The 25,676-nt window shown below is 42.9% G+C and overlaps 1 long non-coding RNA gene across 1 annotated transcript; it reads right to left on the bottom strand.

Annotated features, from left to right (window-relative positions):
• Positions 1-7,141: 7,141 nt before the first annotated feature.
• LOC147222341 (uncharacterized) lies at positions 7,142-25,352 on the bottom strand. The gene is made up of 3 exons (XR_015107780.1): positions 25,227-25,352; positions 14,038-14,120; positions 7,142-7,212 (listed from the first exon to the last, which is right to left on the bottom strand). It is a non-coding gene; the product is annotated as an uncharacterized LOC147222341 (long non-coding RNA).
• Between the last annotated feature and the right edge of the window lie 324 nt (positions 25,353-25,676).

Here is a 25,676-nt window from a genome sequence, read left to right as displayed (position 1 = left end):
GTATTTCCTCCACATGCCAGTAGAGGCTGCTGTTGCTCAGGTGAGCAGCACGATGCTACGTTCACTTCCCGAACTGTCAGCTAAAATGTCACGTGAATCAAATGAATCGCCGTTTCAATCGAGTCAACCTGTTGACGTTTCGGCGCACAATCGTCTGTTACCCTCCGATCTGAGAGGCTTCATGATACTTTGATATTCAGGCCTGGTGGCTCGTACCTTCTCGCATAAAGGAAAACTTTTTCTCGCGGTTGCAGCATTAAAGCAAACAGACTCAGACACTCATAAAAACCTCGATGCATTACAAATACGACGTACGACAAAAGGTCATCACTTGTACTATTGATGGACAAATGTTATGGATCACTGTGTTTTCCCACTTCAAGTTTTTACTCTGGTATTGACAAAGGTCATAGGATGCACAGAGCGCACAGAACCTCCACCGCACCCGCCTGATAACACGCCTGTAGGCCTCCAGTCCTTTATGCCTTCTTTATATAAAGGCTGTGCATTGATTGGTGAGTCTGTGTTTTGGCGCTTAACCTGTGGACATTTTGGCTTTCTCAGTGAAACCACTTTTCTTAGAGTTAAAAATAAGAACATAAAGTAAAATAAAATGGAATCAGGTAAGATTAGAGCAGAATAAATAGTCAAGGTCAAATTAAACAAATGATAAAAAAAATGTAAGATGAGAAAGATGAACTAGGATGAGATAAAATGAGATCGTGGCAAAATATAAAAATAAAAAAGGAAAGAAAAATAGAATAAAATAAGAAGAGGTAAAATAAAATGAGATAGTGGAAAAATAAAAAAAAAAAGGAAAGAAAAATAGAATAAAATAAGAAGAGGTAAAATGAAATAAATGTATACGATGAAATAATTTAATATGTGACAAGATGAAATGACATAAGGTAAAATCATAACAAAAAAAATAAATAGAAAACCATCAAAGTAAGAAGTCAAGGTAAGATGAAAAACAACAAAAGAGGAAAATATAAATTGGACTAAGATAAATTAAAATAAGATAACACTGGATTAGATAAGGTACGGTAAAATAAATTAGTACATAAGATGGAACAAAATGAAATAAGAAAATTAAACAGAAATATAAGTTGAGAAAAGATCAGTTAGGATGAGATAAATTAGATAGGAACATAACATGGTAAAAAAAGAGATAACATAAAATAAAAAAGTAATTAAAATAAGGTAAGATGAGGCAAGATGAAATAAATGTATAAGATGAGATATAATACGAAACAAGATAAAATGAGATAAGAACATAAGGTAAAATAATGAAAAATAAAATTGAATAAAATAAAGTAAGGAAGGACAAGTTAAGATTAGAAAAATGAGAAAATAAGATAAAACTGGATAAGTTACAGTAAAATAAATTAGTACATAAGAGGGAACAAAATGAAATAAGAATTAAAACCAAAAAATAAGATAAGATCAAATAAAATATATTAGATGAGCAAAGATAAAATAGGATGAGAAAAAATGTGACAGGAATATAAAATAAAATCAGAGCAAAATATAGAAATAAAAAACCAATATAAAATAAGAGGTAAGATGAAATAAGTGTATAAGATGAGATAATATAATATGACACAAGAAAAATATGAGATAAGAACATAAGGTAAAATAATAAAAAAAAAAAAATAGAATTGAATAACGTGAGATTAGACAAGGTAAGATTAGATTAAAAAACAAAAGAAGAGAATATGATAAAATTAAATAAAATAAATGAGATAAAATAAAGACAAGGTAAAAAAAAAAGATAAAATTGGATAAGAAGGTACAATAAGATAAATTGGTACATAAGATAGAACAAAATGAAACAAGGTAAACCACAATGTAACAAGACAAGACTTGACAAGGTAATATGATTTGTATATCCGAAATGTCCAATAGTAACAGATTTTTATTTTTTTTATGACAATAATGTCATTCTGGACTCCTACTCGACTGCTTGATTTGTGTAAGTGAGAAAGAGAAATATCAAAACTATTTCATGGACTGTTTTACCGCAGACCCACCGTTTCCATTTTTCTCCCATAAATCCCACAAACAATGAAATGACATAAGAAGGTTTACATTTCACCAAAAAAAAAAAAACACACAAGGAACGAGAACTGTGACGCGTGAGTGAATTGGCACTGAAACCAAATGGAAAAAAAAAATGGCCTGGCAGAGAGGGTTTACGAAAGTAACAAAGGGCGAATTTACTTCTCGGGGAGGTATAGCAAACACATTTCCATCCATCATCCCTGTCTGTGTCCCGTCCACGGAACGGGGGAGGTAATGAAAGTAATTTAACATACATCTATAATTAATATGCTCACTTTGGGCAGTGTGACTGGGCTGAACGGGTGATAGAGTGTGTTTATTAAGTGTGTGTGTGGGGGCCGGCGTGAGGGGCCAGCGGGCCACTGACATGGTAATTCACTAGCCGTCACTCCGGCGGCGCCGAGGTCGGACGGGTGCAGCTATATGAGGCACCGGTGGTTTTGGCGCTCCCATAGGTGAGGACGGAAAGTGGGTTTTTCGTTGTTTCGCGGCTCTTTTTTTTCTTCCCTTCTCTCCGAGTGAGAGGGGGAGCGAGGCGCAGCACGTCCCGGAGCCCCGGGCCAATGTTCTCCCTCTAAGTGTTCTGCCCTTTGTCTTTGTCTCTCTCCACTTTCCAGTCCACATCCTGCCTCTCTGGCATCCCTTTCTAGTCAGCCGGTGAAACCCTTTTTTTTTCCTCACGGTCCATCTTTATTTGTTCTAATATTCTCTCCTTTTTTTTTTTCCTTCAGTGAAGACAATTCTAGGTTTTTTTTTTTTTTTTTTTTTTAAAGGAGGGCCCGCTTCACGCCGCTGCAGTTCAAACCATCTTGCCCTCGACGCTGTCTCTTTTTGAAACTCCCTGCTCTTTGAATGCGGTTCGTTTGAAGAGGATGCCCTCTGCATTCCTTTTGCAGAGACTCTCAAGCTCGCTTCTCTTGCATTTTCACACTCACACACACACACACACACAAGGACGGCTGCGCTCATTTAGAAATTAGCACGCACTCATTTAATAGTGCTCAAACACACACACACACACACACACACACATACACAAGGCCTCATTTAAACCCTTTCAGCATTTTTTTTTCCACTTTGAACTCTCATTTGATCCCCGGCCGTCTCTCTCTCTCGCTCCGACTCTGCCTGCATGCAGAGGTTTAAGTCGGGTTAAATCGCGACGTTCATTTTCTCAAACCGGGCGTTTCTCTTGCTTTCGGCGAAGCAGCGGCCAGTAAGAACCAGGTTAAGTCAAATGATGGAAAGCTGCTGGAAGTGGAATCCCGCTTCGCCTCATTTGACCATAATCGAACTGTGACTGATAACAATATTACATGCATACGTTAGAAATAAGTCATTATATTCAATAACGGGTTCACTAATTATACATTGAAGCTGGGGAAAAACCGTAATAATGACAATTCTGACACAGCAGTACATAGTTTTCCGGTTTATAAAGATCACGGTTTGCTGTCTTGTTTTCTTCACACACACACACACACACACACACACACACACGGTGACAGAGCTGCCATACAAAGTGCTAACTACGCATTGGGGCGGGATTTGGGATTCGCCATCTTGTCTTTATGCAGAACCTTTTTGATCAAGGTTAAGTTGTTTTGCAATTTTTATGATTAAATCTTACACAAATATTTTGTGTTTGATTATGTACGTATATGATTCAAAAAGTCGAAAAACACCAATTAAGCTAAAAGTTCAATACGCAGCGGGGAATCGAACCTCCAACTTTACACATGGAAATAAACCAAAATACAATGTTTAATAAAGACAATAACAGATTTATCACTCGTTTCTTCTCTGGTGGATAATTTAGATTGACTGCGTGTCAGATTTCCATCCCGATAATTGTATTTTCACGTCAAATCAGCAACACATTCTTGACCTCATTCGGGCAAAACCATTTCCACTTGGATCATACCAAATATAAACCCCCCACATCTGCACGACGCCCACGTTCAATCCGACATCACCAAAAATGAATGGAAGTTGGCGTTGACCATCTATCCAACTGAAACATCTTTATAGCGCAGAACCTCACATATCTGCACCCTCTGATGAAAATTGCAATGGTTACGGCTTTTATTGCATTACTTAAGTTACAAAAGAATCCCGAATATGAAATTAAACCAGTGTTATTACTTTAATGAGAGTGGGATTGAGTCATTCCAGTAGAATTCTCTATAGTCACCTTAAAACCATAAATGTCTATGACGCTAAAGAGAAATTTATTGAATGTGCAAATTTTGGTTGAGAAAAGGAGCCTTGGGAATGTTTCCGTCAGACCGGAACTGACTTAGTGACACGTCACCGGGGGTTTCCTCTGAAATCTGATTCTGGTTGAAGAACGGGACGGTAGTCAGGGATCGGTTCCCTAACGTCATGAAAATAATGATGTCTATGTTCCTGAGGAAGAAATAATTAGCCCATTACCATTTACCTTATCGATGTGTTGAGTCAGGCATACGTGGGTATAAACAACCCGTGGAAAATACAAAGCACAACCATCAATTTTTCTCCGCAAACAAATCAGTCATTTTGTGTCCTCGGCCAGGATGTTTTATATTGTGAATTTACACAATCGATCAATGTCATTTGGAATTGATTTGAATGATGGATAATACAGTCCTGGCACGGTGGAGGACCCCGGTTCGATTCTGACGGGGGAACTTTCTGCGAGGAGGCACCTGATCTTCCTGAGCTTCTCCGGTTCCGCCGATCAGTCCAAAAGCAAGGCTTTCATTGGAAACCCCTAAATGAGCGGGTGAATGGTTGTTTGGCTCTGTATGAGGTGCGGTCATTGACCGGCCATCTGTCCAGGTGAACAACAATTTGTGGGATAATGAAGGAATGAATGAATGAATGAATTAATTAATGAAGGAATGAAGCCTAACAATTCTAAAGTCTAATAAATTAATAATAGCGAATGGACAGATGTAGATATTCTTGTATATATGTTGCATAAACTTTTGTATACCTTTCATATTGATGCACGTATGTTTTTGTCTGTATTCTGTGAGGAAGAGCCACTGCAATAAAGAGCAGTAGCCCCTTTGGGGATCAATAAAATGATTCTGAATCTGATTCTGATTAGCTGGTTTGGATGCAATCGGGAAACACAATCCTCACCTCTTCTTTTATTTTTTCAAATATTTCGTATGCACATATGTATGTATGTTGTATTTTAATGATATATTAAAATTTCATTTTTTTTATGTCATAATGTCATAATATGTCATGTATTTGTAAAAATATGATAAATGGATACATTCATATTTATACGTATATGTTATTAACAATAAATAATATAATAAGTATACAAAGTCTACAAAGTAAATACAAATATATATGTTTATATTTATATTGTATATGTGTATAGTGTGTATATATATACATATATATATATATTACATATATATATAAATATATCAAATATTTACATATATAATATATATACTATACACACATATATATTACTTATATAAATATATGAAAAAAATATATAAAACATATATATAACACACACACACACACATATATATATATATATATATATATATATATATATATATATATGTTGTATTATATTGATATTATTCATAATAATTAAACTATAATACTTATTGATCACCACACATTCTACCAAACTCCAAGATTTAAATTGTTTAAACTGAGAGAGGGTTTTTACATGTTGTGGAAACAAAGTGGAAGATTCCAGTCAGCGGAAATTTGAATATCCGTTTGCAATGTGACGTCAAAATATTGCACGCTGGACCGAAAACAGTTAACTAATCGGGGAAATTCTCAGCACATTTAAAAGTGGCCCATGGTTGTCTTTGCTTTCCCTCCCCTGTCGCCTGCCCCTCCGGCCCCACTCTGCATGTGTTTAAGGCTCTATCAACAGATGTGGCGCGGGTCACTCAGGTGTGTTGACCTCTTCTGTCGAGTGTCCAGGCATCTGATTTTAATGGGCAGCATATGGAGGCGGTGACTGATGAGAGGGACAGGTGCTGAGTTGTCTGTCGCACTGACCTCTGCGCCACTACGGACCAAATCAGAGGACACCTTCATTCAGCACCCGTGACCCCTTTAAAAACACACACACACACATCGAATAGCACATACACACACACATAGATCTGCAGGCACTGCACCCATCAAGCAGCTGTTTTGCATTTATTTAAGCCGAGAACCCCCGAATGCTTTTTGAATAAAAGATCAGGATCTTTGCGGGTTTTTGAAAAAAGATATTTCAAATTACGGACGGCATAAACGTTGGCCTGCTTCGCGATACGCCGGTCCTGGTTTGACCTCGCATTTAGGTAAGTCAAAAGAGTTGACCTGTGTGACATTAAAACAAATATTATTATACATTATTATAACGTTTTCCAACTTTGTGCTTTGAAAGCCTTCACTCCAGCTCTGCTAAATGTTCCTTTGGATGTGAGATGAGGAAATAAAAGGGGAGAAACTTCATAGGTCACAAACTGGGATCTCCTCCTAAAACTGATATTTACTGATATATTTAGTTTTTTTTTCGGGAGAGCTTTTTGAAAATATCCCGTTTAGCTGATTTTTTTTTCTGTGAGAAAAAAAAACATTGAGAGAGAGAGAAACTGTTTTTTTTGCTTCTTGTGCGCATTTAGATAATGTTTTTTTAAGTAAACATTAGATTTCATTCCTTCCTCTTGTATCTCCATCATCATTTACGACTGACCTTCAGAGTTGGATCACGCTCCGTCCATCCAGCTCTTTCTCTGCTTTCTACGCCTGCTGGTCGAGGCAGAAGGCCGCCCACATCCAAGGCGGTTCCTCATCAGTTTCATCTCGTGCTTGCTCGTCAGGGTAGGTTTGGTTTATGCAAAACATCTTGAAGAGCGGCGGTCCAGACCGGCACTAGATGGAAAGTGTCATCGGACAATCTGGTTGTGATTTGGCGCCATAAAAATAAAATCACAATCTGAGCCCGAATCACGGTTGCTAAAGTGTTGAGGCGGTTGAGATGAAGAGGTTGTGTTTGGGAGCGAGGAGGACGGATCGGAGATGAGTCCACCAGAGGAAAACGTGGCGTTAGATCAGGGATGGGCAAACTTTTTGGCTCAGGGGCCGCATTGACTTTTAAAATTCGACAGACGGGCCAGGTCCCTACAAGATAGGATACATATAAAAAAAAAAAAAGCATTTATTAACACCACATATTAGACATTTGCTTTGAAAATAAAACCAGCTTGGTCTTGAAGGCTCTGACGTTTGCTTGCATTTCGTGCACAAACTGTTTTTTCCCTTGTAGCTTCACTTCCGGCTCAATCATGAGTGTCGGTATCTCCACAGTAAAGGCTAAATCACAAAGCCAATCTGTGTCTTTCAGCTCAAAAAGTGAAAATATTCTCCTTTTTGAGCTCCCACATTCATTCATCCAATCACTCAATCATTTACATTAAGTATGAATTTTGTTCCGATCTTTGGCGGGCCGGATGAAAAAGACCAACGGGCCGAATTTGGCCCGCGGGCCGTAGTTTGCCCACCCGTTTGCGTAAGATGTTCGAGATGTTTTGGACACGGCCAGAGGAGGCAAAAGAGGACACGGAGTTAGATTCTGCAAGGGAAGAGGATACAGGAGAGGGTTCGGCTGCGGCGACCCCTGAGGGCAGCAGCCGGCCGAAGAAGAAGAGGAAGAAGAAGCTCGACTTCTGAAGCCGCTGTTATCTTGGTAAACTCCTGTTTGGCTCAGAGCTGCACTCTTTGTCTTCCCGTCCTTGAAGAAAATAGGATCTCATTATCATGCCGACCTTTCCGCGATTATTATTAAAAAGCACTGAAAAACGTACGGGAGTCATCTTATCCTGCTCATTAGACTGAGAACGCGTGTGAAACCCCCGCAAACTCGGATAATTCCGATTTTTAAGTGGACAGATCTCGGGCAAATTGTTCTCGGATCGTCAGAGTGGCTGGTTAATATAGATTTGTGAAAACGAGTCATGCAATTCAACGCGAGGTTATTTTGCGTGCAACATAAACAGATTGTGAGGTGATGACCTTGCAACTTTTTTCCGTCTTTTCTCTCCTCTTTGATTCCGAAAAAGATGATGCAGTTTAGTGCAGGGCCTGGAAGATGGTGCCGGTTCTATGGCAACCAGCTTCTGCAATAAGGTCGCATAGGAGGTGTTTAATTAGTGGGCCACAGCCGTCCCCGGGGACCAGCTTTTTATTACCTCAATATGTCACTGAGCGCATCAGCTAGCAACCACAATCACACACACACACACACACACACACACACACACACACAGGCGCGTGCGTGCTCAGACAAACACGCCGACGGGCGGCCGGCGAGAGTCTGGCAGGGGAGGAGAAATCCTGAATGAATGTGGCAACACTGAAAAAAGTGAATTCCGAATTGAGGAATGAGACGGGAGGGGGGGGAAGCAGAGCGGGAGGGAAAGGGACGGGAGTGAAGGTCAAAGAAATATCGGCGGCGGTTAGTGAGGATCGGCTCCAAACTGGCAAGAGCGAGAGGAGGACAAACGGAAAGTAGGGGAGAGAAAGGCGGCCACGGCGGCGAGGCTTCATACGGCGTTATCGCCCAGCAGAGCATTCATTCCTCTCATTACTGGCTCGCGGAGACTTTTTTAGGTGCTTAGCCAGCTGATCGCCGGGTCACTTTGGCCGGCAGAAATGAGTGGCATCTGTTCGGTCCTGTCTACACGCGCCACTGAACCAGTTGGACGTATCACTTTACCGTGGGCGCGGGGGGGGAGGAGGAGGGGGCGCCAGGGCCATTAACACATGCCAGCCTTGTGAATAGCGGCGCAGATACATCACGCGTGCCAGGACGTCATTAGCCGAGGCGGAGGACGGCCGCGAGACGGGATCACACGCGCCGAACAGGCGAACAAAGGGCCGCGTCGTTGTTTTGAGACTCCGTCCTCTCTTCGCGCGTACAGCCGAACACTCGGCCGCCCGAATCAGAAGACCTCATTGATGAAAATAAAAGTCGTCCTAAGCCGCTGTGCATCCTCCCTTTTACTTGAAAATACACCCTCAAGACTGTTGTTTTTTAAAAAGCCATATAAATAGTTTGCTTGGCTAGCTCCTACTTACACTTACTTAGACTTCTCTTCTTACCTCGTCCACACTTACGTCCCTTCCTTAACCCTCATATTATGTTAAGGGTCAATTTGACCCATTGGGCCAATAGGTGAAATGGGTCAAATTGACCCTTAACATAATATGAGGGTTAATGCAAGCTGGTAATCGCATAACTTCTCCAAAATCTACGGAGTCTCTCATATCCCAGCTTCCCAGGAGGCGCCGGCTTGTTATTTCTTTTGTGAACATTTAAGCTATTATTGTGTTGGTGCTACTTTTAACCCCCATATTGATGTTGAGTTTCTGTAGAAACAGTTAATTCCAGACCTGCTCTACATGAAGGGTATCACGTTGTGATATAAAATCTGACTTTTCTTCTCGATATCCTGAACGTCGAGCGCGCAGAGCCGCATCGAGCTCTTTTCACGTTCATTTTCCAAGCGTGCGGATGTTTGGTCGAAACGGCGTCGGCGTTTGAACGGAATTCGTCACATCGAAAACACTACGAGGTCAACGCCGGGAGTAGAAATGGAGTTATTCGCTCCGATATTCTTGGAGCGTAACCTCTTGAGTTCCTGCATCATCTCTCCGTCACACCGTGGCAGTCAGGTCAGATGTATTACGTAAAGCTACAAAGGAGGTCGTTTCTGCTTCCCTGAACCCGGTTGGAAGATATTCTACGGCCCAAGCTCGCTTTTGTGAGCGCGGATAGCCTTCGCTCGTCCCCGAAATAACGTCTTTCACGGAAAAGCAATCTGATTTCAGGTGGTGCCCGCTGAGCTGCTCGGGGAGCAGGAGCTCAATCCTTAGCCCGCTATTTAACCCTCTTATTTGCAGCAGAGGTAAACAAAACACGCACAATCGCCGATATGTCAAATTGGCCATGTTTTAATCTGAACCGCCTTGGTCACTAAACCTGGATGTGTTGCCATGGCGCCCGGTCAATCACGGCCGAACGTCCAGCTGCCGGTTAGCTCTCAAAGTATCTTCCGAGGCTATCAGATATCGGATTCGCTACGTAGTTGGGGTTTCTCTTCGCTTCTTCCATCGTCATCGTCCTCATTATCGACCGCAAAGAATTACGTTTTGGAAAGAAGGTCCTACAACATGCTATTTAAATAGTCTATTCTATGAATTCATTTTTTTTTAAGTGACGGATCCAAACAGGAAGTTGATGGATGAATTGTAACCATCACAACCTTAGGTAAAGACGCTTTTATAGTTTTGAAATCCTCACACCTCAACTGCCTTGCCATTCTTAAAGCTCGCTTCCTTTCGAGACATTTCCGAATTTCACAGCGGCGCGGGAAATCGAACGGTGTCGACCCCGGTGTTTCACAAGGGCGTGCACGCCGACCCGAGCGTGGCTTGGCCCCCCCTTGCACGCGAGGGGGATCCGCTCACCGGCGTCCCTTGAACTCGCTCTTCGTCGTCCGCGGCTCCCCCACGAAGCCCGAGACGTATTAATGAGCACGTCTTGGCCGGCGAGGACCCCCGGGGCGGCAACAACCCCCTCCTCCTCCTCACCGACAAACTCCTCGGCTCGAGGTGCCCTCCTCCGTGCCCATTTGACAGCTTTTTTTTTTTTCTTTTGAGGCAAATGGAGTCTTGCCGGGGGGTCCCGGCGGGAGAGATGAATCGGTTTTATGGATATGGACAAAAGCGAAAACGCCGCCCGTCGTCTCCTCTCGTTTTCCAAGTTGCGCAGAAAGCCGCTATGTTTCGCTTTGAGAGCTTCGACGGACGCCGTCTTTCAATAATGATCCGAACGGGTAATTGGGTTTGAGTCTTTTGAATCTCCTTTTCTAGCCCTAAACTTCCTGTCCGTGCCGGAGATTTAAAAAGCCGATTGGAAGCCGGAAAGCGGGCGACTGCTGCGGCCGCGGCGCCAGCAGAGGTCAATGTTGCTCCACTGATGAAGTCAAGGGCAAGTTCCCTCTCCGTCGTCGTCGAACGTCCCTCCTATACGCCGTTTTCTCTCTTGACTTTGTTAATCTGTCTTTTTACTCTCGCCGTTTCCAGTCGTCCAACTCGGCGGACCTTAATTTAGGTGTTCCATCCCGGCACTCGGCCCATTATGCGTTAATCACCGGTGAACATCTCCGCAAACGCTCTCAAATACAGCAGATACTCGCTCTCGCCGAACAACCTTGTGCTGTAATTGCGTTTGACTCCACTTAATCTAACGGCTTTACGAACAATGGAACATAAAAGACGTGCTTTAAATGAGGAAATCCAATGAGCACATTAGAGAGAAATTAATAGAGCAGTGTGTGAGACATACTAAAAGGATATTGACACAGATTAACACACACACACACACACACACACACACACAGGAGAGAAAACAGATTAAGATTCCACCATCAAAGGATCCCTCCCATCCCATATTGATTGGTAAATGTGTTGTTGTCAACGTTTAGATTTGATTACTGCTAACACGCCGGGCTGAGGCTGAAACACAAGGCTGGTAATGGCCGCGGTGTCTTGTGCATATCAAATATAGCATGAATCCTACCGGGGTAATTAATACTTCACTGTGGTTATGAATTTCCTGGCATAAACGGCCAATTGGATTTGCATGGCTTGCACGGAGGTAATTAAGACGAAGCATCAGGGAAAATGTTACATGATTGTTTCGGCTAATTCTCCCCCCCTCCTCCTCCTCCTCCCCCCACATCCGTATTTCTTTCTCTCTCCGAGGACATCTTTAGTCACAGTTTTTCTTTTTTTATTTATTTATTTTTTTTAGATTTGCAGGAAAAACTAGGTGTTGACGCGTTGCCCGGTCAAAGTCACATCTGGCTAATTCCGCTGGCGTGCGGGAAAAATGGCGAGCGGGGACGAAGACTTTTTCCAGCGGTTGTACTTTTCCCCCCGAAAAGGCGCTTCTTTTTAGTAGGTCATCCCAAAAAGCTTTTCACAGCTGATTTTCACATGTTTGGGCTCTCTTTACATGCCGGTTTATCCCTCCAGGTGAGCGGGAGGTTACTTTTTTTTTTTTTTTGTTCCCCACTTTCTGTCCCGTTTTTGATACTGGATTGTATTTCCCACGTGCTATCGGTCCAGCCCTCTCGGGATTCGATAGCGGTTTCTCAAAAATCATCCCATCAAAAAGCTGTCAGTGTAGTTTGAGATCAGCCTGCTGTCATCGGGCGGGTGGGCCCGATATTGACCTTGCGGTAGGTAAGCTACACCGCGCGTTGCTATTTGCAGCCCCATCAGGGGCAGATGTGATGATTATCGGACCGCGTTAGCCATCGATTTATCGCAGAAGGCGGCGCCCGGTGTTGACCGAAACACGATTATGGATCTTTGATTCAATAGCTGTGAGTACGAGCTCTTCGCTGGAAAGTTGCAGGAAAAACAAAAAAAAAAATTCCTCTAGTGGTATAAAACACACACATCGCCTGAATAAAAAGGTAATTAAAAAGCTGATCTTTTAAAAGCTACAATTGGTTCTCAAATGTGAGTGTGTGTGTGTGTGTGAAAATACACTGTGGAGATCAAGTGTCCGCTGTGTCCTGATACCATTTGGCCCACATCATGGCTCGGATAATCCTCTCTCGAGCCATATTTAAAAATGACACATAAATATTCCGTCCCGCTGCGGTCACGAGAGTGTGTGTGTGTGTGCGAGAGAGAGGCAGCTTGCACGCATTTCCCATGGTCAATGGCGCGTATACGTGTGTGTATGTGTGTGTGTGTGTTTGCCCGGCGGTGGGACGATGCGTCTTTGTCCTTCCTGCTCTCCCCCTGCAGATGAGATGACTGATTCTGCGGTATGAGGGCTCTTCCCTCACTCCGTGTCATTTCCAGGCCACCGCGGCCCCGGGGGAGCCTCCACGCTCCCCACCCGCCGGCCCCCAGGAGCCCCCGGGTCTCTGACACACATAACACATTGGCTCTGTCACCGCCGCGGCTTATTTTAGAGCAGCCTCCTTGGCTGCGGAGGGAACTTTAACTTTATGTAAATCATATTAATAAATTTGCAGGTGTTAGGGAGGGGTGACGGCGCTCCGAGGGGGTTCAGCAAACACGCCAGCGCCAGAAGGTGAGCGGGACAGCGTCGGTGAGACGTCAGATGATGGAAGGAGAGAAGCGCGGTCCGGTGAGTGTGGTAAGTAAAGATTCACAATAATCTGTCTTTCCCCGAGCTTACGATGATGCTGTGCAGGTGACGGATGGCCGGACGGAGTCTACCGACCTTTAACGTCAAACGATCCGTAGACGATTTCATCGATTTGATAAAACGACGCGGTAAACGGTTCCCGCCGATTCGGCGCCTTCACACAGTTTCGAAGCGCTTTACGTTGCATCGCACAACGGCCACTTTGGGATTCAGCGTTTCGCCCGAAGGCACTTCGGCAAGTAGATAGAGGAATTGAACCGCCGACGTTTTGATGGCGCTCTACCGACTGAGCCAGTTTCCCAGATTCTTTGAAATGCAAACCATTCAGAGACGGCTGTTATTTACTGTTTGACAGTTAATACTGATCTATACATTCGTTGATGATACAAAAGCGTTCGATTTCATAAAGGTTTTCCCTCTGAATGCACAAAAGTGATCAAAACTGTCCAACTGTCTTGCTTTCTGACCGGTAAAAGACACACTTTCCTCACCACGTTCACTGTGCTTGTTCTTGGTAAACCTACATATATAACTAACTATATAATACTCAGTACAATGTGATCCTTTCTAAATGTTACCACCCCGTAAAAAAATCAAAATAAACAAATGACTCAATAAAATAAACAAATAAATAATAAAATAATACAAATATTAAAATAATAAAAAATAATAAAACAAATAATAAAATAACAAAATAAATAAAATAATTACTAAATAAATGAAGTAATGAATTAAAAAAATTGTTTTACCGTTTGGATTCCGACAGGGGGACCTTTCTGGTGGGCGTTTGCAGCATCTGTGTGGGGTTTCCTTCGGGTTCTCCGGTTTCCTCCTACAGACCAAAAACATGCAGTAGGTTAATTGTGGAAAAAAATTGGGAAATTTGTGGTTTATGTAGAGAGAGAGGCCATGAAGTCAGTTGGTGTGAGAGAGGAGGATACACAGAATAGGGTTTGATGAAGAAGGTTGATTTGCTGTGACGATCCCTGAAGGGAAAAGACGAAAGAAGACGAAGAAGACGAAGAGGAAGAAGAAGAAGAGTGAATGTTTTTCAGGTGAGCAGTCCAGGGTCCGTCATCCACCGCAACCCTGAGTGCAGGATAAGCGGCAGAGGATGGATGGATATATATATTTTTGCAAGACATGACACATTATTTTCTTATATTGCACAGGTTTATAGTTGTTTTTCTTTCCCTCTCAACCTTCAAACTCCTCCTCCATCTCTAAGAAACTCTAGTCTTCGGTCACTTTTGACGCCGACCGGTCGAGGCAGAACGAGGCACATCGAGGCGGGATCACAAAGACGCGTTTCCGGGGTGGGATAATTGTAAATCATTTTAAATTGTGCTCCAGACCTGCAAAGGTTCATATGCAAAGTGCCATCAGACAACTGGGTTGTGACTTGGCGTTAAAAAAAAATGGATTCATTTTGACTTGTTTTAAGGACATTACATCATAGTAAGACCAGACCATAATGTGTTTTTCCACTTTTATTTGAGTGTTACTCCAAATCCAGACCTCCATGTGTTAATACATTTAATTTCCATTGATCATTTTTGTGTAATTTTGTCATCAGCACATTCAACTATGTAAAAAACAAAGTATATAATATTAATATTTCATTCATAAAGATCTTGGATGTGTTATTATATTGTTTTTTTGAACAGTGTGTATAAAAAAAAGTCTGACCTGACAGACTTTAAGCACCAGAAGACGCCTGGTTTCAGTTAATGATGTTTAATCATCTTAACCCGGAGTCAGAGGGGTCGACTGCCACCTGATAGAAGTATTTTAGGAAATGACAACTACACGCTGACAATGTTTTCACTTGTATCCATTGTATTTGAATTATCAATCAAGTATAAGTCCGCCCCCCCAGGATTCCTGCCACTGTGACGGCCAATGAATGATCATTTCCTCAGGACGCATGTGTTCGAGACTTCTGACAGCTCGGCCTGCATCCGACCACGGGAAACCCAGAAGGACAACGTTTTTTTTTTTTTTTTTTCCCATTTGTTCAACCGCTGACTTGTAATGGTTTTCAGCGCTGAGCTCATCTTCTCTATTCTCTCCAACACCTGGCTCCCGGCCACCGTGAAGGCGAGAGAACGTGCTGCAGGGAGACCGTCTCTCCGCCGAGGGTAAAACGACGGTTGACATCTCTGATCTTTTTTTCACGCGTAATGAGTTCACGTTGCACGCAAGGAACATCAAAGCTTGTTTTAGGTAATATTCTACTTATTTAGAGCCTCCATATTTTTGCTTTTTTTTTTTTTTGTGCTATCGGGTCGTATTCAGGTAGAGAGCATCAAAACAGTCTAATTTGGCAGGACTACATTTAGTTTTCCAGGAATACGTTTAGTTTTGGAGGATGAGTTGGCATTGGTACGCGCCGACGGTCGTCCAACTTTTAACCTGAGGTTTAAACATCGTAACGTCTGAAAGTTGTAACACATGTATAGTTGGGCTGCATCTCATTTTATATAAAAAAAAAAAAAAAAATTATTGAGGTTTTCGTAGAGCAAGTAGTGTAATTTCCGGACTATTTAGCATCCATGAATATAAGCCGCAGCGGCAAAAAATAAACAAATGAATGTGTGCATATATATAGGCTGCACTTGTCTATAAGCCGCGGCTGTACATGCTGTAATATGATATATTTACACAGAAACATTTTTTTAAACCTTTAATTAAATTTTAATAAAATTTTTAATTTTATTAAAAAAATAAAAATAAAAATGTGATTAAAAATTCAAATCGGTTACATGGAAATGCTTTTTTTCCGAATTGTGCCTGTGATACGGCTGATGAAAAAGATTAATAGCAAATAACTCAAGGAAAAGTTCATCCATTTTCTATCCCTGCTTTGTCCTACTTCCAGCTGATCAATGTCTTCATCTTCCCCCCGCAAACTAAAACCACTGAAGTCGTCTTTTTTGGTGTCAGTATTGAACAGCCTCGGAATTCCACTTAAATTTCATCGGTCCGAAGCTGCTGACGAGGCTTAATGTTTTAGCGGCATGAAGCTTGTTAGCCCCAGAAAAATACCCATATATGAACTGCATCACTGCTTAAGCTGCAGTGTTCAAAGCGTGTTGGAAAAGTAGAAGGTTATAGTCTGAAAGTTACGGTAGATGTCTGTGTGACAACATCCGAAAAATTCTATTTGGATTTGAGTCGTTAATAATTTGGGTCGGATGTGGGATGCAGAAGACTCCGCGTCAGCCGGTTGGTAAAACATTTAGCTAAAGGACTGGAAAAATTGATATAATTGATATATTAGTTTGAGGCAATGGGCATCCTGAGTTGAGACGAGGCATCGTTCGACAAAAGGAGTCCACAACAATTCTGCCCGGTGTAAACTGGACGGGGGATCTTTCGAATTTATTAACGACATCGCCGATCCAAATCGTCCGGGGAAATTTCAAATAATTCATCAGCGATGCCTCCTTTTACTGGAGACTAATTGCTGCTGCATCGATTTCATGAGAGGTGGGAGGATCTGCTGAAAGCTTGGATGATCATCATTCGTTTGTGATACCAAAATGTTCTTGTATCGCTCGGGTTAATGATTCAAATCATCGTACTGAATCGGGAATCGCGAGTCCGAGGTGGTCGTCAACCCATCTTCCAAGTCCTCTGGCTGCTGCTAAGAGCACAAAGTGAGTTAGGGTTTGAGCTGAAACATTGTTGACTCAAATGATTCGGTTGAATCGGTTCACAGATTTGAGTTAGTTGACTCATCACATTCAGTTCACTTGAGTCATTGAGTCATTGAAAGTGATAGGTTCATTACGGTGGCGTTCATTATGTTGCTGATATATGTTGCGCACATGCCAAAGAATAAGAATAATTGTATCATAATAATATTGTTTTTGGACTCGGATTGAAGCACCATTTATTGTGAACTAAATAACAATAAACTATTTTTACATTAATATGAGAACAGTTAAGCAACAGTCACCTGACTCAAATGACCCAAGTGAACGAATCACCAGTGAACGAATCACTCTTTTCATAATGAAACACAAATACACATATAGAATATTTGCAGCTAGTGCAAACTTGAGGTCTTAAAAAAAAAAGCAACTTTTTTTTTTTTTTTTTTTTTTTAAATTGCCGCCATATATGTGCCTTATTACCCCACAAACACTCCCTCCCTCCGTCAATCACCGTTCACACACACACACTCCTTGCAATCCTTAATCACAGACGGCCGTGGCTGAATGGCAGGCGGAGTGAAGGCAAAGCGGCGTCTCCGCGCACCTGAGGGTCACTGTCACGCCGTCGCCCAACGCCAAATAATCATCGCATTTCAAACAGCGGAGGCATATCAATGAGGCAGAGACGAGGAGTGAAGCTTCCAATGAAACTAATTGGCTTCTGGCAGCTTCGTAAAGCCACTTAGGTCAATATATGACAACTGTGTTTGGATTTGTTTCATTTACAAATTTCCAGCCGTCCGACGACGACACATGTGTGTGTGTATGCGCGTGTGAATCGCGTGCGTATGCTTGTTTGTCATTTGGCTGCACTTGTGTTGCAGTTTACCTTATTTCCCCGGCTGTGCGGCGAGAAGGACTGTTTTCCTGCTTGGCAGCGGCAGCCTCGCGGCCCATGTGTTGATTACAAGGCCCGGGACGCATACATATGTTCCCTGTCTATCTTGCTCAACGCAACGCAGGCTGCTTATACGCTTTACAAATCATTCCAGCAGCACATGCTCTCCTGGGATCCTCGCCAAACTCCCATATTTCAATACACACTTGTCAACATAATGGTATAAACAGCCTTAGAAATATGATATTACACGAGCGGAGGACAAATACGGCAGTTTGCTGCTCCAACCCCCCCCCGACCTGCTCCACAGAGGAAGAAGCGTGGATTTCTAACACTTGGGGGGGGGGAAGCTGGAAAGATTATTCCAATATTGATTCATTCGCTGATTCCTGATTGATCTGAAAATACAACAAATTTTTTGATTGACGGTCTTTTTTTTCCCTACATGCCCAATGCAGGCCGAATAAACAAATAACAAAAATCGGTCGAGCAAATAAAAATAATGGAGAAACTGCAAACTACAGCGGCAATGGTGGCGCAGTGGTTAAGAATAATAATAAGAATAAGAATAAGAACAACTTTATTTATCCCGAAGGAAATTGTTGTGCCAGAGTTTCAAGTAAAACATAACAATAATAAATAATAGTAGAAAATTGTATAAACAGTATATAAAAAAAGGGGGGAGAATAAGAAATACAAATAAAACTATAAAGTGTCAAAGTAACAAGTCAAGGCTATAAAGTGTCTTAAGATTTTAAGTACAAAGATTTTGTTAGCTTAGCGCTTCCGCCTCACAACGAGAAGGTTGGATGGTTTGGAGTCTCATGTTCTTCTGCGTATTTTTGGGTTTCAACCAGGTTCTCCGGTTTCCAAAAACATGCAGGACACCCTAAAATGCCTGGAGTTGTAAATGAGAGAGTGAATGGCTGCATGTCTCTATCTGCGGCTCTGCAAACGACTGAAAGAGCCTTGCCTCTTGTCCTTTGGGATAAAACTCCAGGACGTAGTGATGAATGAATGAATGAACGAAAACCACCGTGAGCAATGTTCAAATTAAATTACTTGTTTTCTTTAGGGAAGTACGTTTGGGCTCGATCCATATCATCTGACCTGTTGAAAATCCCTTTTTTAATCTCAGTCTTCTTCCCTCAACCTGAAACTGTGTTTCTGTCCACTCTCGCTTTAACTTTTGTCCACTAAGCAGACGATGTGATCGGGCCCAGTAAATAATCAAATAAAATAAGATAAAATAATCTCTAACCATGTCGGATTAGCTTTTTTTCCCCCCATTTTCCACTAATTTATGTATCTAATAATTTTCGAAATGACGTCTGTTAATCTGAAACCAAACCTTTAGCTCAATTTATCTAATTCTCACCAGACTTCAACGTGCAGCCCAAAAAATTCTGATTCAAAAATGTTTCACGTACTGCTGGGCCGTACTTGTGCACATTCTGGCTCAGGTAATATTAGAAATGCATATAAGAAAGAATATTTTTTGGGGATTTATAATGATGGCGATGTCTAGGTGAAAAAAATTGAAAAAATTAAACTCGATCCTACAAATAGATGCTTGCTGGATGTAAAGAAAAGCTATGTACACGACGTCCCCTCGGGATGTTTTGTTGTCCTGCGTTCAGACCACCTGGTTTTTTAATGAAAATCTGAATTCTTCATTTCTGTATAAGGTAGCTCTGTTTTGCCGTCCGAAACTTCTTGTGCCAATATTTCCAGCCCATCCCTGCAAAACAATATGAGAATTGTGATTTAATAAAATGTTTGGCTTTGCTTTTTCAAATGCATATTCAGCTGGTTTTAGCGTGATGAGGGATGAATTCATTCATTCATCATCTAAACCTTTTTTTCTGCGGCCGGGGTGACAGAGTGCGGAGGGGGCGGGGCTTGATACTTTTTTTTTTTTTTTCATTCATTTTTCTGATGTTGTTTATTTAGTTTTAAATGTGTAAAACATCTTTTCAGGAAATTGCAGGAAAATAATATGACGACATAATGACATGTAACAAACGAACTTTGATTGGAATGTTTTATCTGGATACATTTAATCCTTTATATTTTTTATAAATATGTTTGATGCATCACCTTCACCAAGAGTTTATTTTCCTAATCAATTCTTGGACATTTTCGTCCAATAAATTGCTCAGTACCCAACATTTTCTTATTCATTTTATTGCACGGCTACTTCATAGCAATTTTTTAATTTATTTTTATTTTTATTGAGCACATAGTGTATAAACTTCATAACAAAAATCGACTTTGATTTTTGAGTACGTTCTTCCGTGTCATGTGACCCGCTGACTGAAAAAGCTTTGTTTCAACCAAATATAATAAAAGCATCATGTTTTCTTTTTTTAATGTATCTCATTTTTAATGTTTAATATTTTTTATGTTTTTTTTTTTTCTATTTGTTTTTTTATTTTTTCCCTTTTTATATATTTGTATACATTAATCGAAAGGCGGGGCTTGAGACTATCCAAGCCATCATTGGGCATAGCGCCACTTATAGAGACATCCGACCGCCAAAGCGCTAACCGCTGTGCTATTGTGCCGCCGCGATTCATTTTGGGTATTTAGGCAACGCTAAAACAAATATTTTGGACCGAAGAAGCCTCTCAGGCGAGAGTTGAGGGAAGAATTCAACTCCAGTTGCCACAAAGAGATTTCGCCAAGAACCAACTGTGACACGGATGGCCGAGAACCTCCAAAGACTAAAAGAAATAGCCGAGGAGAACCTGCGCATTACTTGAACCATCTTTAAAAGAAACATTCTATCTCAAAACCTTGTATTCATTCATGTCACACAGGTTTCAGAATCAAATCTTTGTCTGAGGCTACATTGTCCGAGGCTACGACCAATCAGAAGCGAAAAGCGGAGGGGAAAACGCCGTTGTGCTTATGACACATCTTTTTTCTCGATGAATCTTCGAGCTGTTTTAATCGCTAAAAAGGAAATCTCTCCTCTCGGGCCCCAGTTGTATCAATGCTGTTAATGAGCGAAAACATACCGACGTGATATCGGAGACGTCGTTAAAAGGAAATGAAACCGGAGCCTGACAGATTTGACCGGTTGCTAAAAGTTCCCGCCGTCATCTCCGGTCGGAACAGAAGGCTGCGACGAGAGCCAAGAAAACATCATCCCGCGGCGGCGGCTGCCGGCCGAAGCCCGTATTGATCGTATCGGCAAACGTCCCGGCTTCAAACGGTCCTGCACCAGTTTGCAGTCTGTTGTGATTTTTTTTTTTTCGCTACAAAGATATGGGGTTCTCAATTTAATTATGATATATCGATTAATAAACAATAATAAATACATGGAGATTTATTTTTTTACACATATATATGGTGTATAATTATATATCGTGTATAATAAAACATGATTTTTTTTTTAAACGCTTTTTTCATTATTATTAACATTATTCGAGAACTGTGACGTTACAAATTCCAATTTCTGCTCATTAATTTTACTGACTCTTTTCGAAAAAGATTTAAATTGAGATGTTTGCGGAAAAGTCGACTATTTTCTGTAATCCGTGACCGATGGTTTGTACGGCAGAGCTATTGTTTAGTTCTTAAAAAATCGCGACTGCGGTGAAGGAAACTTTTTGGAAGGCTTTATTTCCTCACGCTCTGATTTTCTTTCTGTAGCTTTTGAAACGGAATCCTCCGGAATTCACGACGTGATCGAACAGAAAGAGGCTCCGGCAACGGCGGCAAACCTTGTTCTTTCTGCGGCGAGAACCTGGAGGAGCGGAGCGTTCGATCATCTTCACCCTGTCAGCACAAAGACAAAGAGCTGCCTCCGAGCGAGCGGGAGCAGTCATACGGAAGTCCCACGCGCACGCTGATAGGCGCATTGTTAGATACAGACACTCTCCCCTGCACACACACACACACACACACACACACACACACACACAATGAGCACCACCAGAGACAAGGCTGGCCGGGGCAACATCTAACCGGAGTGCCCTTGGCATGATCTTCAGGCCTGGGCACAGTTAATGGACATAGTGGCTGCACAATCTCTCCCTTCCCCCCCACAACACACACACACACACACACACACACACACACACACACACGCACAAAGACACGCACACACACGCTTTCGTCATGAAGAGTAACCTTTGTCGTCCGTCCGACCCCCACCTCGGGAGCCCCCGCTGTCCTGTCACGGTGCCCTGTGATCACCCCCAGTTTCCAGCTGAGCAGCTGGGAGTTTGGAGGGCACGGTGTGTGCATGTGTGTGTGTGTGTGTGTGTGTGTGTGTGGGCAGAAGGATGAACCCCTGCAATGGACAAACAGAGTATTTTCCCGGTTCTCACTTTCTCCGTCGCCCATTCTCTTAGTTTCTTCCCGAAGGCAGAAGAACAAACTGTCGGGGCTTCTCCTTCTTCCCGGAGTGACCCGCTGGCCCGTGTGTTTGTTTTGGATGCATAATTCATAAAGCCGAAGCGATGGGCCGCCATACAGCGCTATCCGGCCAGGGACCTAACTGGTCTTAAAGTGAGAAAAGGTACCTCACCTCACACTCTCTCAGCTCAAAGTGCCAAACAATTCACGCTCACTCCCTTTTCTTGTTTACCCGTCTCTGGGGGAAATATCCGCACGTGGCCATTTAAGCCCGGGTGTTTCCCATATATATATATATTTTTTTTTTTTCTAACTGACCTCTATCTGGCGTGAACTTGCCTCCGAAGAATTTCAAAATTAACACGTGACCAAACCGACCGTTGGCGCCAGATCTCAGATCTCCGTCCGGTTATTCACCTCCGGTTTTGCCGGCCGGAATCTGAGCTCCGAAGCCGTGACCGGGACGCAGAGCGACTGCAGAGCAGAGATACGAGCGGAAGGGATTTTTAGAGAGAAGATTAAAACGCTCAGAGAAAAGCTGCAGTCACCACTAGCAGATGAGCAAAGGACAGATTAATTGGCGAGAGTCCTCGCCGGATGTCCTCATCAGTCTTTAAGGCACTCCGTATTTTCCTCCGTCTGAGTTTATTTCTCCGACCTTGTCTTCCTGTCGTTTTTTTTTTTTTGTTTTGTTTTCCCGGCTCTACTGCTAGCTTGAAGATGCTTGGCTCGGCAGATCCCGCGAAAGTTTAGAAAGGCGGGGCTGTAAAGGCCGGGTTATAAAGACGACGGCTGTATCTTTAAATAATATAGCGTTTCGACAAAAGGGATCGAAGAGAAGGAGCGCCTGATCGGACACGGCCCGATAGATGACGGCCGAGGGGGGAGGCGGAAAAATCTGAGCAGAAATTCCACAAAGATACAATTTGAAACAAAAGACGGCCAAACAAACCTATTAATTCTTTTTTTATGGGGGAGGTTTTCCTCTATCGGGGATCAGCCCTTCTTGTTTGCAGAGGTGATGGACAGATGAGGTTACATAAGAATCTCCATAGATGATGATGTTTGCAGATGACATTGTGATCTGTCATGAGAGCAGAAAAAGCTAGAGAGGTGGAGGTCGCAAGGTCGGTTGGTCGCAGCAAGACGGAACATAGTTAGATGTTAGTTGGTTGAAACGGAGATGGTTGATTCGCTGTGGCGACCCAATGAAAGGAAAGGAAGAAGAAGATTGGGGAGGTTTTCCACCTTCAGTCCCAAGACATGCTTAAGGTTCATTGGAAGCTAAATTGCCCAGACGTGCGACTCATATGTCTCCATATGAGGGGGTGAATGGCTGCATGTCTGTATATGTGGCTCTGCACACGATTGGCTACCGGTCCAGACTGAACCTCGCCTCTCGCCCAATGGCAGGTGATGTTAAAAACATCTCTTCGTGGCCACTTGAGTTGAGTTTCTTCCCTTGAGGATGTTTCACCTTCTTCGGTCTGAAATATCTGTTTGAGCATCGCCCAAATACCTCAAATGAAATGCAACACCACAATGACATCGGAGGTTAACGCTTTGGCCTCGCAGCACCAACGACCCTGGTGGAGTTTGCATGTTCTCCCCCGTGTCTGCGTCCAAAAACATGCTGTAGGTTAATTGGAAAAAAATGGAGGAGTGAGTGAATGTTGAAATGTCTGTCTGTTTATGTGGATTGACAAGCGACCAGTCCCTCTAATTTTTCATATGTCTGGGCATACACACCACCTCGCTGAGCACACTGAGGATCACTGTGAGCAACATTAGATGTGCACGCTGTGGGCTCACATCAGTATCACACCTGGGATCATAGCTTCCATTTAGTCCATATTTTTCCATCAGAAAACTCGCTTGCTACTTTAGCTTCGCTGCATGTTTTGCAGAGCAGACCTTTCTCACTCGAAAAAGAAAAAAATCACACCCAGTTTCACCGCTTGTTCTTCTATTTGCACGAACTCCGACAGCCGTTCCAACTTAAAAGAACCACATTTCTTTTTTACTTGGCTCGACATATAATCCAATCAAACAGCAGCCCGCACGAACAACGTGAGAGGTCGGCGCCCACGGGGAGCGAGACGGACGTAGCGTGGCGTTAACAGGCCCCGAGATAGTGGAGAAAGATGGAGAAGGAACTTGGGCAAAGTGGAAAGACGTACGGGTGGAAAACAACTGCACACCTGGAAGATCCTGTCACACCTCTTATGAATCTTCATGTAGCAACTGCATGTAACACTCAGGCAGGGAAAGAAGGGTGCTTGTTGCTGGGCGTTCCAAGCATAAGACCCGTTTACAACAAGCGCTACGGAAACAGCACAAGTCCGGGCACCCGTATTATATGATTTTGTGTTCGGGATTTTTGGAGAAGCTTTGCTTAATGAAAAAAATATCTAAATTGATCCATCTCTTCGCGAATCGTCTTACTCCGGCCCGATTCCCACGACTTCAACGCCGCCCGATCGTTTCGCCATGATAAGGGGTTAGCATGTTAGCATTAGCGTCACTTAACACCTCTACACTGTTTTTATTGTTATATAGCGTGTATGGGGAGAGCAAGTGCGCAAGTACTGTCAATGCTGTGATGGGCTGCGTAATTGCATCGTATCGTATCGTATGATTGGCCGAACACCTGTCACTCACAGAGTTACACAGCAAAATGATACAGAGAAAAATTTTATACATCTAATTCATTTGCAGTGCGCTCACTGCACCGGATTGGTTTTCTTGTGCACTTAAAGTGCGCAAGTAGTGCGCAATTGCACAACTTAGAAGGACTGGACTGAGTAGGATAAGCAGTAGACAATGTACAATGGACGGAAGAGGAGGGGCCACCCCAAGGAGAAACTCAAAGGTTCACATTAAAATATAACATGTTTTTTAATAAATATGAAAAGTTCCTTGAGGATACTCAAGTTGGAACCGTGTGTACTGAAACATCTGCTGTTTTTCTGCTATGTGTGTGTGTGTGTGTGTGTGTTTGTGTGCTCACCTGGCCTCACCCCCCTTCCCTCCCGCGATGCCGCGATTCCTGGTCAAAGAGGAGCCTCTCCCGAGCCGAGGGACCTGCCCTCTGCTCCCTCCTCCTGTTCCTGCTTTGATTTCCAATATGTCCTCCCATCACCAGGGAGAGCCGAAGAGGAAACATTTCCTCAGCTGGCAGTGCCGGCCGGCCCGTCCGGGCCCTCGGGCCCCTCGGCTGAAAGGGGGCAGAAATTGGAGAATAATGTAATAGAATATGTGATTGGGCGCTGATGAGCGAGACAGTGGGAAGACCGCCACGGCGGTGTGTCTCGGCCGGACGGGCGCGTTTCTTCCCCTCTCCCGTTTCCCCGCTTTGTCAAACTGCAGGATGTGTTTTGATAATATTTTCCGCAGTGAGCTGCGGCCCGGACGGACGCACCGGTGCTCAGGAGCAGGACGCCCGCTGCTCCCTCCTGTC

Source organism: Fistularia commersonii, chromosome 21 (assembly GCF_037954325.1).
Source record: "Fistularia commersonii isolate RoL2024-O1a breed Wild chromosome 21, RoL_Fcom_v1.0, whole genome shotgun sequence".
NCBI classification, from domain to species: Eukaryota; Metazoa; Chordata; class Actinopteri; order Syngnathiformes; family Fistulariidae; genus Fistularia; species Fistularia commersonii.
Note: the sequence above shows the minus strand (reverse complement) of the source record. Positions and strands in the feature narration are given on the sequence as shown.